This window comes from Sciurus vulgaris (genome assembly GCF_902686455.1).
Source record: "Sciurus vulgaris genome assembly, chromosome: 11".
NCBI classification, from domain to species: domain Eukaryota; kingdom Metazoa; phylum Chordata; class Mammalia; order Rodentia; family Sciuridae; genus Sciurus; species Sciurus vulgaris.
Window position 1 is genome coordinate 124,695,421 of NC_136472.1, and position 12,438 is coordinate 124,707,858.

The 12,438-nt window shown below is 37.7% G+C and overlaps 1 protein-coding gene across 1 annotated transcript in view; it reads left to right on the plus strand.

Moving 5' to 3' along the window:
- The window catches only part of KCNJ5 (potassium inwardly rectifying channel subfamily J member 5), a gene marked incomplete at its 5' end in the record, with an annotated part of 310,228 nt that overhangs the window by 57,399 nt on the left and 240,391 nt on the right, over positions 1–12,438 (plus strand). The window lies entirely within an intron of this gene.

The following is a 12,438-nucleotide window of genomic DNA, read 5'->3' on the forward strand; positions in this document are numbered from 1 at the left end:
GTCATTTTGGAACTCTTTTTTGCCAGTACTGAGTAATTGCTCAGTGACTATGTTTTTATTTCAGAGAATAAAGACTTAATGTGATGAACACTTACTGATTGGAAATCCTGGGACTTCAAATGACACTGTAGAGGACATGTCACCCTAAAAAACAGACCCATTTATTTTTAAAATTTCACTTATATTCTCTGAAACATGTAATCCATATTTCCTAGTCTCATTCCTAAATCAAAAATCATAATTTTGGGGGCCATCCAAGATGGCGGATACAGGGTGACTGCATCTCCAGTCGCTCCAGAACCCAGGATTCAAGAAGGGGAGGCATTGAGAGACTCAGACTAAAATACAGCCACAGGGTGAGTCTCCCCCACCTAGTGAAGCTCAGCCCGGGCGGCAGGCCCGGATTCAGGTGGCTTATTAGAGTAGGGCAGGACAGCTAGAGTCTTCTCCAGGCAGCCCTGTGCACTCCGACAGTGGGCTCCTCCCACATAGCCAGCTTCTCAGAGCAGGCCCCCCAGTGAGAGCCTTTCCACACAGAGCCAGCTCCAAGCCCTAGAACCAGTAGCGGCCAACGGGCAGCTTTTGTTGGAAGCACTGCATTATCAAATTACTCCAAGACTTCAGGCTACTGAAGGCTGGGAGGTGATACACTGGAAATCTACAGGGACACTATAAGCCAATAGAGGAAATCTCCAATATCACAGAGTTCCACTGACATCTGACCAATATGAGAAAACAAGGGAAGAAAATGTCCCAAACAAACCTAGATACTATATCAATAAAACCCAATGAGAGCACAGCAGAAGAAATGTCAGAAAGGGAGTTCAGAATGTACATAATTAAAACAATCAGGGAAGCAAACGAGGAGATGAAAGAGCAAATGCAGGCATTGAAGGAGGAGGTGAAAGAGCAAATGCAGGCATTAAATGATCACACCAATCAACAGTTAAAAGGGCAAATATGGGAAGCAAGAGATCATTTCAATAAAGAGTTAGAGATATTGAAAAAAAAAAAACAAACAGAAATCCATGAAATGAAGGAAACAACAAACCAAGTTAAAAACTCCATAGAAAGCATAACCAATAGGATAGAACACCTGAAGACAGAACCTCAGATATTGAAGACAAAATATTTAATCTTGAAAACAAAGTTGACCAAACAGAGAAGATGGTAAGAAATCATGAACAGAATCTACAAGAACTATGGGATATCATGAAAAGGCCAAATTTAAGAATTATTGGGATTGAGGAAGGCTTAGAGAAACAAACCAAAGGAATGAACAATCTATTCAAAGAAATAATATCAGAAAATTTCCCAAATATGAAGAATGAAATGGAAAACCAAGTACAAGAGGCTTATAGGACTCCAAATATACAAAATTACAACAGACCCACACCAAGGCACATTATTATGAAAATACCTAACATACAAAATAAAGACAGAATTTTAAAGGCCACGAGAGAAAAGAATCAAATTACATTCAGGGGGAAACCAATAAGAATATCAGCAGATTTTTCAATCCAGACCCTAAAAGCTAGAAGGGCCTGGAACAACATTTACCAAGCCCTGAAAGAAAACGGATGCCAAACAAGAATCTTACACCCAGCAAAACTTACTTTCAGATTTGACGATGAAATAAGATCCTTCCATGATAAACAAAAGCTAAAGGAATTTACAAAAAGAAAGCCGGCATTACAGAACATTCTCAGCAAAATATTCCATGAGGAAGAGATGAAAAACAATGATGCAAATCAGCAACAGGAAGAACTAGCCTAAAGGAATAGCCAAATAAAGGAGAAACCAAATCATGTCAAAAACCAAAAATGAGTCAAATGACTGGGAATACAAATCATATCACAATAATAACCCTGAATGTTAATGGCCTGAACTCATCAATCAAAAGACATAGACTGGCAGATTGAATTAAAAAGAAAAATCCAACAATATGCTGCCTGCAAGAGACTCATCTCATAAAAAGAGATACCCAGAGACTAAAGGTGAAAGAATGGGAAAAAACATACCATGCACACGGACACAGCAAAGAAGCTGGAGTATCCATCCTCATTTCACATAATGTGGACTTCAAGCCAAAACTAGTCAGAAGGGATAAAGAAGGACATTACATACTGCTTAAGGGAAGCATAAATCAGCAAGACATAACAATCATAAATATCTATGCCCCAAACAGTGGCTCATCCATGTATGTCAAACAAATCCTTCTCAATTTCAGAAACCAAATAGACCACAACACAATACTACTAGGCAATTTTAACACACCTCTCTCACCGCTGGATAGATTGTCCAAACAAAAATTGAATAAAGAAACCATAGATCTCAATAACACAATCAACAATTTAGACCTAACCGACTTATATAGAATGTTCCATCCAACAAAGAAGGAATACACTTTCTTCTCAGCAGCACATGGATCCTTCTCTAAAATAGACCATGTTTTATGCCACAAAGCTACTGTTAGCAAATACAAGAAGATAGACATACTACCTTGTACTCTATCAGATCATTATGGATTGAAATTAGAAATAAATGACAGATTAAAAAACAGAAACTTCTCCAATACCCGGAGATTAAATAATACACTATTATATGATGAATGGATAACAGAAGACATCAGGAGGGAAATAAAAAAATTCTTAGAAGTAAATGAGAACAAAGACACATCACATCAAAATCTCTGGGACACAGTGAAAGCAATACTTAGAGGAAGATTTATTTCATGGGGCACATTCAACAAAAGAAGTAGAAATCAACAAATAAATGACTTAACACTACAGCTCAAAGCCCTAGATAAAGAAGAGCAGACCAACACCAAAAGTAGTAGAAGACAGGAAATAGTTAAAATCAGAGCCAAAATCAATGAAATTGAAACAAAAGAAGCATTCGGAAAAATTAACAAAATAAATAATTCGTTCTTTAAAAAAATAAACAAAATTGATAAATCCTTAACCACACTAACAAAGAGAAAGAGGGAGAAAACTCAAATTACTAAAATTCAGAATTAACAAGGAAATATCACAACAGACACGAGTGAAATACAAAACATAATTAGAAGCTATTTTGAAAATCTATACTCCAACAAAACAGAAAACCTCAAAGACATCAACAAGTTTCTAGAGACATATGAATTACCTAAACTGAACGAGGAGGACATACACAACTTAAATAAATCAATTTCAAGCAATGAAATAGAAGAGGTCATCAAAAGCCTACCAACAAAGAAAAGTCCGGGACCAGATGGGTTCTCAGCTGAGTTTTACAAAACCTTTAAAGAAGAGCTCATTCCAATACTCCTCAAAGTATTCCATGAAATAGAAGAGGAGAGAACCCTCCCAAATTCATTCTATGAAGCCAATATCACCCTGATACCTAAACCAGACAGAGACACTGCAAGGAAAGAAAATTTCAGGCCAATATCCTTAATGAACATCTACGCAAAAATTCTCAACAAAATTTTAGCAAATTGCATACAAAAATATATTAAAAAGATAGTGCATCATGATCAAGTGGGTTTCATCCCAGGGATGCAAGGTTGGTTCAACATCAGGAAATCAATAAATGTCATTCACCATATCAACAGACTAAAAGTTAAGAATCACATAATTATTTCAATAGATGCAGAAAAAGCATTCAATAAAATACAGTATCCCTTCATGCTCAAAACACTAGAAACAACTGGGGTAGTGGGAACATTCCTTAACATTGTAAAGGCCATCTACGCTAAGCCCATGGCCAATGTCATTCTAAATGGCGAAAAACTGAAAGCATTCCCCCTAAAAACTGGAACAAGGCAGGGATGCCCTCTTTCACCACTTCTATTCAACATCGTCCTTGAGACTCTAGCCAGAGCAATTAGACAAACCAAAGAAATTAAAGGGATACGAATTGGAAAAGAAGAACTCAAACTATCCCTGTTCGCTGATGATATGATTATATATTTAGAGGAACCTGGAAATTCCACCAGAAAACTCTTAGAACTCATAAGTGAATTCAGTAAAGTAGCAGGTTACAAGATCAATGTTCATAAATGCAATGCATTTTTATACATAAAATTCTGAAGATTCTGATGAATCTTCAGAAAGAGAAATTAGGAAAACTACCCCATTCACAATAGCCTCGAAAAAAATAAAATACTTGGGAATCAATCTCACAAAAGAGGTGAAAGACCTCTACAATGAGAACTACAGAACACTAAAGAAAGAAATTAAAGAACACCTTAGAAGATGGAAACATCTCCCATGTTCTTGGATAGAAAGAATTAATATTGTCAAAATGGCCATACTACCTAAAGTGCTATACAGATTCAATGCAATTCCAATTAAAATCCCAATGATGTACCTTACAGAAATAGAGCAAGCAATTATGAAATTCATCTGGAAGAATAAAAACCCAGAATAGCTAAAGCAATCCTCAGTAGAAAGAGCGAAGTTGGGGGTATTGCAATACCAGATCTTCAACTCTATTACAAAGCAATAGTAACAAAAATGGCATGGTATTGGTACCAAAATAGACAGGTAGATCAATGGTACACAATAGAGGACATGGACACAAACCCAAATAAATAAAATTTTCTCATACTAAACAAAGGTGCCAAAAATATGCAATGCAGAAAAGATAGCCTCTTCAACAAATGGTGCTGGGAAAACTGGAAAACCATATGCAACAAAATGAAATTAAACCCCTATCTCTCACCCTGCACAAAAATCAACTCAAAATGGATCAAGGACCTCAGAATCAGACCAGAGACCCTGCATCTTATAGAAGAAAAAGTAGGTCCAAACCTTCAACTTGTTGGCTTAGGAGTCCTTAACAGGACTCCCATAGCCCAAGAAATAAAAGCTAGAATCAACAACTGGAATAGATTCCAACTAAAAGCTTTCTCTCAGCAAAGGAAACTATCAGTAATGTGACGAGAGCCTACAGAGTGGGAGAATATCTTTGCCACTCATACTTCAGATAGAGTGCTAATTTCCAGAATCTATAAAGAACTCAAAAAACTCTACACCAAGAATACAAATAATCCAATCAACAAATGGGCTAAGGAAATGAACAGACACTTCACAGAAGAAGATCTACAAGGAATCAACAGATATATGAAAAAATGTTCTATATGTCTAGTAATAAGAGAAATGCAAATCAAAACTACCCTAAGATTTCATCTCACCCCAATTAGAATGGCAATTATCAAGAACACAAGCAACAATAGGTGTTGGCGAGGATGTGGGGAAAAAGGTACACTCATACATTGCTGGTGGGGTTGCAAATTAGTGCAGCCACTCTGGAAAGCAGTATGGAGATTCCTCAGAAAGCTTGGAATGGAACCACCATTTGACCCAGCTATCCCACTCCTTGGCCTATACCCAAACGACTTAAAATCAGCATACTACAGAGATACAGCCACATCAATGTTCATAGCTACTCAATTCACCATAGCCAGATTGTGGAACCAACCTAGATGCCCTTCAATTGATGAATGGATAAAGAAACTGTGGCATATATATATACAATGGAGTATTACTCCACCATGAAGAATGATAAAATTATGGCATTTGCAGGCAAATGGATGAAATTGGAGAATATCATGCTAAGTGAGTTAAGCCAATCTCAAAAAACTAAAGGAGGAATGATCTCGCTGATAAGTGGATGAGGACATATAATGGGGGGTAGGAGGGGTTAGTGTTAGGGTTAGGGTTAGGTTTAGGGTTAGGGATAAGGAGGGTGGTAAGAATGGAGGAAGGAAGGACTGTATAGAGGGAAAAGAGGGGTGGTAGGGGTGGGGGGAAGGGTAAAAGAATAACAGAATGAATCAAACAACATTGCCCTATATAAATTTATGATTTTTAATTTAAAAAATTTAAAAATCATGATTTTTAATTTAAAGAAGTAAGAATACTTTTTGTCCAAACATTTCTTCTTCCTTGCATTCCAGAGTCTAGAATGCTGTGGGGTGTGGGGCTCTGTCCATGGGTGGTTCTGATGCCATCATGCCTCCAGCAACCAGGGAGCAACAAGTGTTAGGCAGAGAATCTCTGATTCTTCCCCGAGCTTTCAGCCTTCTCCCAATATTCCCTTCCAAGTCCCTTTCTCAAAGTGAGGAAGAAGTCAGTCACATTTTATTAGAGAGTAGCTACTGTCGCTTTGAAATGGTAAGTCTCATAAACGTTGTGTTCTGGGCAGTAAGCACCCTCTCAGCAGGTCCTTTCCTTAGACAGACTCACCATCCTTCTCCATTCTCATGTGCCCTGCCTCAGACAGGAACTGGCCCTCACCCCTGAGAATAGATTATTGGGATAGTCAGCTTTCCACCACTATGACAAAACACCTGAGAAAATCAACTTTAAAGGAGGAAATATTTACTTTTGGCTCATAGTTTCAGACGTTTTAGCCCATAGTCACTTGGATCCACTGTTTTGGGGCCTGTAGCAAGGCAGAACTATGTGGCAGGAAATGTATAATGTAGCAGAGCTACTCACCCATGCAGCCTGGAAATGGGATGAGGGTAGAGACAGTGCTGGGGACAAGATATAACCCTCAAGGGCACACACCCAGTGACTTACTTCTCCAAGTATTCCCTACCTCCTAAAGTTTTTACCACCTCCCAACAGCACCACCAGCTGGGGACTGTCTTCAACATGTGAATCTCTGGGGACATTCCATATCCAAACTATAACATCCAGCAGTACTCACCAGTTGAACAAATGAATTCAGGGTAGGCTTTGTAGACTTAGCATATCCCACCTGATACCCAGGTGTGGTATCTTGCTTGCTGCTCGTTATATTTTGCTAAACCATGTTCAGCATTTCAGTTTTTATGAGAAACATGAATTCAAGGGTATTGGGCATGGTCTGAACTATTAATAAAACAGTACTTTTTTTTATTTTTACCTATTATAGTTTAAGAGGTACAGTTCCTTGAAATAGGTCCGCAAAATGAAAACAAATGAGCAGCAATCAAAATCTGAGCATTCCTGGGCTGCTGGCTCAATACCATTCTAGTCCTTGACCTTGAGTACTGGACTTTGGGACATGAAGGGGAGAACAGGCACAGATGAGGTTAGAGAGGTGGATACATGCCAGAAAATAATGAGCAGTCATGCCTGCCTGCAGGAAATGAATTACCCTCAATGCTCTGCCTCTTAGTATGTGGTTCATAGACCACCTGCCTCAGAGCAGTGTGACATGTATATTAAAAACATTGATTCTTGAGTCCCATCCCAGATCTACAGAATCAGAATTTTTGAGGTTGGAATCCAGGAATCCACATACTGATATTCTTGGAGATTCTTAAGCACACTTCAGTCTGAAAACACTGATAATATTGATTAAAGAACATCAACAGATGAATGACATGACCAGGTTAAGTCATTTTTAACACTGGAGACCAGACCAGGAATTATTATAAGACTACGGGTGAGAAAAGATGAGAGTGTGAATTAAGACACTAGTAGTGGGGATAAAGCAATATGAGGAGATCGATTCAATAGCTTCTGGATTGAGTGACTGAATAAGTAACGGGTAATAAAAAGGGAATTTGGAAGGAGTAGTAGTTTGGGGAGAAAATATACTAGTTTCTCTAGGGAGTTGAGTTGAGGGACCTGCAGGCTATCCAGATGAGAACTGTCCAGAAGAAAGGAGTAACGACAGATCTGGAGCCCACCATACCCTTCTAAGGCCAAAGATCCAAATAAGTGAGAAAGGAAATCCTTGGGGAAGAAGCAATTTCTCAGAAAGAATGTGAACACATGGAAAGATGTCTGAGGTTAAAGTCTTCAGGAATATCTGCATTAAAGGACTAGGCAGAAGGAAATTGTCCAACAAATGGGGCTGATTATTTAGGAATTATTTTTTCTTGGTACCGATTTTAAATAAATTAATATTTTAACAGGACAGAGTGTTCTGGTGGGTAGTGATGGTAAATATGGCTCTATGCAAATATTATTCCAGGCTATTTAACAAATGTACTCAAGAGTCAAAATGAGACTTATGCAATGTCCAAAGTTAAATGCCCTAGTTAGTGTCAGGGAAAAAAGATCTAGTTGAATGGGAGAAGAGCTATATTATCAGCCATTGTTCAGATGATGTGGATATAACTGGACCCTATTCAAAGGCTCAAATCTCTGCACATGAAGAAAGATTTTTAAAAAATTATTTCAGTAAAATTGCCTTTGGTAAGAAATGCCACTAGCTGACCTTTTCAAGTGTGAGTTTATGAAAAACAAAAAAGATATTTTGGAAGGAGAAAGCAGAAATAGTTTTCTGCCCCTCACATTGAGTGGGGGCAGAGAGGTATTTGTTGCAAACGTCTCTTTGAATGAGAATTGAATGGACTGTCCCTTTCCCCTCTCTATGTGTGTGCTGTTGGTAATAATTCACAAAGTATTTTCCTATTTATCCAGTACTTCAATTCTCCCAGTAAATGTTTAACCATGATACCTTAAGAAAAATAAGAATTTTACATTGAGTGCTGTACTGTGTGCCAGATCTTATTCTAAGTGCATTGTGTACATGAACACATTTGTTCTGCACAGTCACGTTGTGGAGCAGATGTTGTTATCCCTATTTTACAGAACAGTAAACAGAGGAAGAGAAGAGTCAAATGACTTAACCAAGGTCACCTAACAAATAAGTAGTTAACTTTTCATCCCCAGCCAGTCTGGCTTCTGTGTCTGTTCTCTTCTTGCCTATTACTTTATGCTACTTTCATAGGAACTACTGGTTGCTAATAAATAGAACTGTTTAGATTATACAGGCACTTTTTAATTTCTCAGAGGAAGTCAATGTAGTCAACAGCTATGAACTGATATGAAGGTTTCTGATAAATAATCAGCAAAGCAGCATAATTCATAATTGTTCTTTCTTGCTATTGGGTGATTTGGGCTTTATAATATATGTACATTTCATTACACAGCTCTATGCATATTTATCACTTCAGATGGCTTTCACCTGTCTGGTTTTAACTAGATTATAAATTCTCTGAGGTTAGGAAGAGCACATTCCCAATATTCAAAGCCCTAGCACAGGAAACCAATGAAAGACCAATGATGCATTTTTAATGAATGAGTCAGGTAATGAAGGGGAGCTCAGAAGAACTCCTTTTAGCTCCAAAAATATTTCCAGTTATTTTCCAAATTGAGTTGGAAAATCTAAACCTAAAATTATTTAAGGTTTGATGTTTATTTCTCTTTTAGAAGAATAAAAATATATTTTTTATGATTTCAAGAGAAATGTAGAAAATGGATATGATTCATTGGGAAAGGCCCCATAGAAGCCATAGTATTAGAGGGTTTTGTTTTTAACATATAAAGAACAAAATGTCTTACCTGAAACCAAAGGCCTGCAACTGGAGATTAGTTACCCCAAACTCTCCTGCCAGTATACTAAGCACTCTTCTCTGTATCCCTCTGTCTCTATCTCTTTCTCTCAGTATTCTTAGATACAATTCCCATCTACTAGATAATGTCTTATATTATGGAGATTTTAACAATTTAGAGAACCTTTATTTAATTCTGAGAACAAACAAACAACAAAAAAACTGCTCTTAGAGGAATTGTTATCTCTTCTTAGTGAGTTAACAAAATCTTAGTATATTACTAGGAAAAGATTTAGGAGGGGTCAGAGACCCAGCGGTGAATCCAGCAGCAGAAGCCACTTTCTCTCTGGAGTGTTGATTCTAGGCAAGTTTGTTAGCAGGCTAAGGAGCATGTAGTAGGGCTTAGTGTATCTGGATCAGAGTGCAGACTCACCACAGAGGAGTGAGCCAGGAGAGCCTGATGACTCCACTTCCTTTTGGGTTGGGGTCATTAAAGGGCACACCTAGGAACAGACTGAGAAGGAATAGATTGCTCTCAAGGAGACTTCTATTCAGCTTCAAGCCCTTGGTCTCTGAAATTGGGTTAAGGTAGCTCAAAATATTGGCATCCTTAGATGCATAACAGAAACAAGCATAAATCCTCTCTGGAAGTAGGTAATATTATTCTAATCCTTATATTATTTTAGCAAACAACTTTTTAAAAGTAATGTTCAGCATTATTTTTGAGAAATAAGAAGTATGCAGGAAGAAAACAAACTAAGAGAACTAAGCAACAGAAACAGATTTACAGAGATTCCAGAAATAGTAATTATTGGATGTGGACTTTAAAATGCATGTATGTTTAAGATGACAAAAGACAACATTGAGAAATTAGTTTGATTATTAGAAATATTTTTAAAAAGGAGAAGAGTAGGTTGTAAAGTCATCTGGGGGTGGGTGCTTCTATGAGAGAAAAACAAAAAGACATGAGTACTGAAATAAGATTAATACAAAATAAATGTTGCAGCATCTGGAACATGTCAATGAATATCATGAAGATGACAGAAGTCAATAATCTCTCACCAGGGAGTGGAAGAGCTGAGATATTATTCCCATAACAAGGCCTAACAAGGCTGGAGAGGACAAGGCCTTTATTTAGGAATTTTAACATTGTCCAAGTTATCAGAAATGTAAACACAACATTTAAATCTTAATGTCATTGATGTCCCCAGAAAATATAGTTAAGCTACTTAATGTCATCTGATTTTTGTAAACTCTCCTTTTATTGGTATAACCCATGTTTAGTAGAGATCTCTATATTTCTGTTAGGGCTAGATAATCATATTAGCAAACATAGATTAATCCTACCTGTGTAGCTTAGGAAGGTCTGTAGGTCTTAAACTGACTAAAATTTTTTGACTCTGGCTGTTTCTCTTGATAGTTATCAGGCACATTTGCCTAAGGATCTCTCTTTTGTACCTTCCAGTCTTTATTTATTCTAGGGGGCTAACACAAGTGTACTTTAAGTTACATTTAACTATTGTTTCTTTTAAATGCCCAAGAATGGCTATATTTTGGTTTTAACTGTTTTGCTAGGTGTTTAAGATCAAGCTGGTCAAACTGACCTGTTCCTGTCTTGTTAAAGAGTCAGCTAAGTTCCCACAGGGGTCATTCCTAGGGAACTTGAGAGTAGCGTCTTAGCTCCTTTAGTGCCATTCACTAGGTAGGGTCTCCTTGATGAGGTGGTTTCCCTTGGAAGCATCAGGGATGTCTCCCTTTTTCAATGACCCTACTTTGCAGCAGGTGCACTGATTGGCTTTTCATCCTCCAGTGGTCTCATCAATCTCTCTGATCAGGAGGTTGTGTGACCCAGAGTTGCAAAGCTCCTTAGAGAAGTTCTCTTATTCCCTGGGTTCAGGCTGACTCTGAGGGCAAGAACAAAATAATTCTACCTTGGACCCCTTGATTGACCTGATTGTTAAAAGGGAACTCCAAACTGCTTGCCACACACTGCCCCCTTCCAGCTGAAAGCAGCCAGAGGAGTTCTTAAACAAAAGGGGAGAATGAGGCCAGAATTGGGGACAGGCAGTTGGTGTAGAGATAGGGGATCTGGTCAAATAAAGGAAATGGAGGCCATGAGAGCCCTCTGCCCCCAGGAGAATGGGATGTCAAGGATCTCTGAAGCCCATTGATTACCAAATTTCCCTGCCCTTATCAAGGACTGCAGGCAAGCAGCTGCTAATTAGTGCTGGGCCCTTGCCTGGCTGAATCACTTTGGCCCTCCCCTTGCCCATCTCACCTACAAAACCAGGCCTAGTCACATAGGCAGGAAGGAGAGATAAGGAGGGAAAGAACTGGAGAAAAAAAGAGAACTTAACCTATAAAAGATGTAGGGTTCTCTCACTTCTTGGGATTCTAAAACATCAGTCATGGCCCCCTTCTCCCTCCGAGGAGAAGTCTGTATTATTACCTTTAAATAAAACCTGCTTACTATGAAAAAAAAGGAGTATTCCAGAATTGAAAGTCACATAAGTCTACTTTTAAAATCGAATAGTTAATAATCAGCTAAGCTGAAAAGGTAATTATTGAACTATGGACTGGTATAAAAATACCCTATATGAAGCTTGGAGAAATAAAACAAATGAAAGTACAGAAGAGAGAGATTAAAAGACGAAGATGATACAGTAAGAGAATCTAACATTCATATACTTGAAATCTCAGAAGAGGGGAATGAAAATGAAATAGAGATTATATTTAGAGAGGGAATGGCTAAGAACTTAATAAAACTGTTGAAAAATACTGTCACATTTTTAAGAAGTTCTATAACTCTAAGCCAACAGCATTAAAAATATATGTAATATATACATTTATGTGTAATACTTCATCCCCACATCAAAGCACATTATAGTAGAAACACTAAAAAATAGAAAACAAAAACAAAGAGAAAATTTACATGCATCCTGGGGTGGTGGTGGCAAAAAAATATTACCTTCAAATAGTACAATTATACCTAAAGTTGACTTCTAAATAGGAAAGATGTAAGTCAGAAGACAATGGAAAGAAAACAATAACTATCCAGTGGAAAGACCTGGAAGAATGAATGTGTAATAAAATCACATTCAAATAAATAGCTG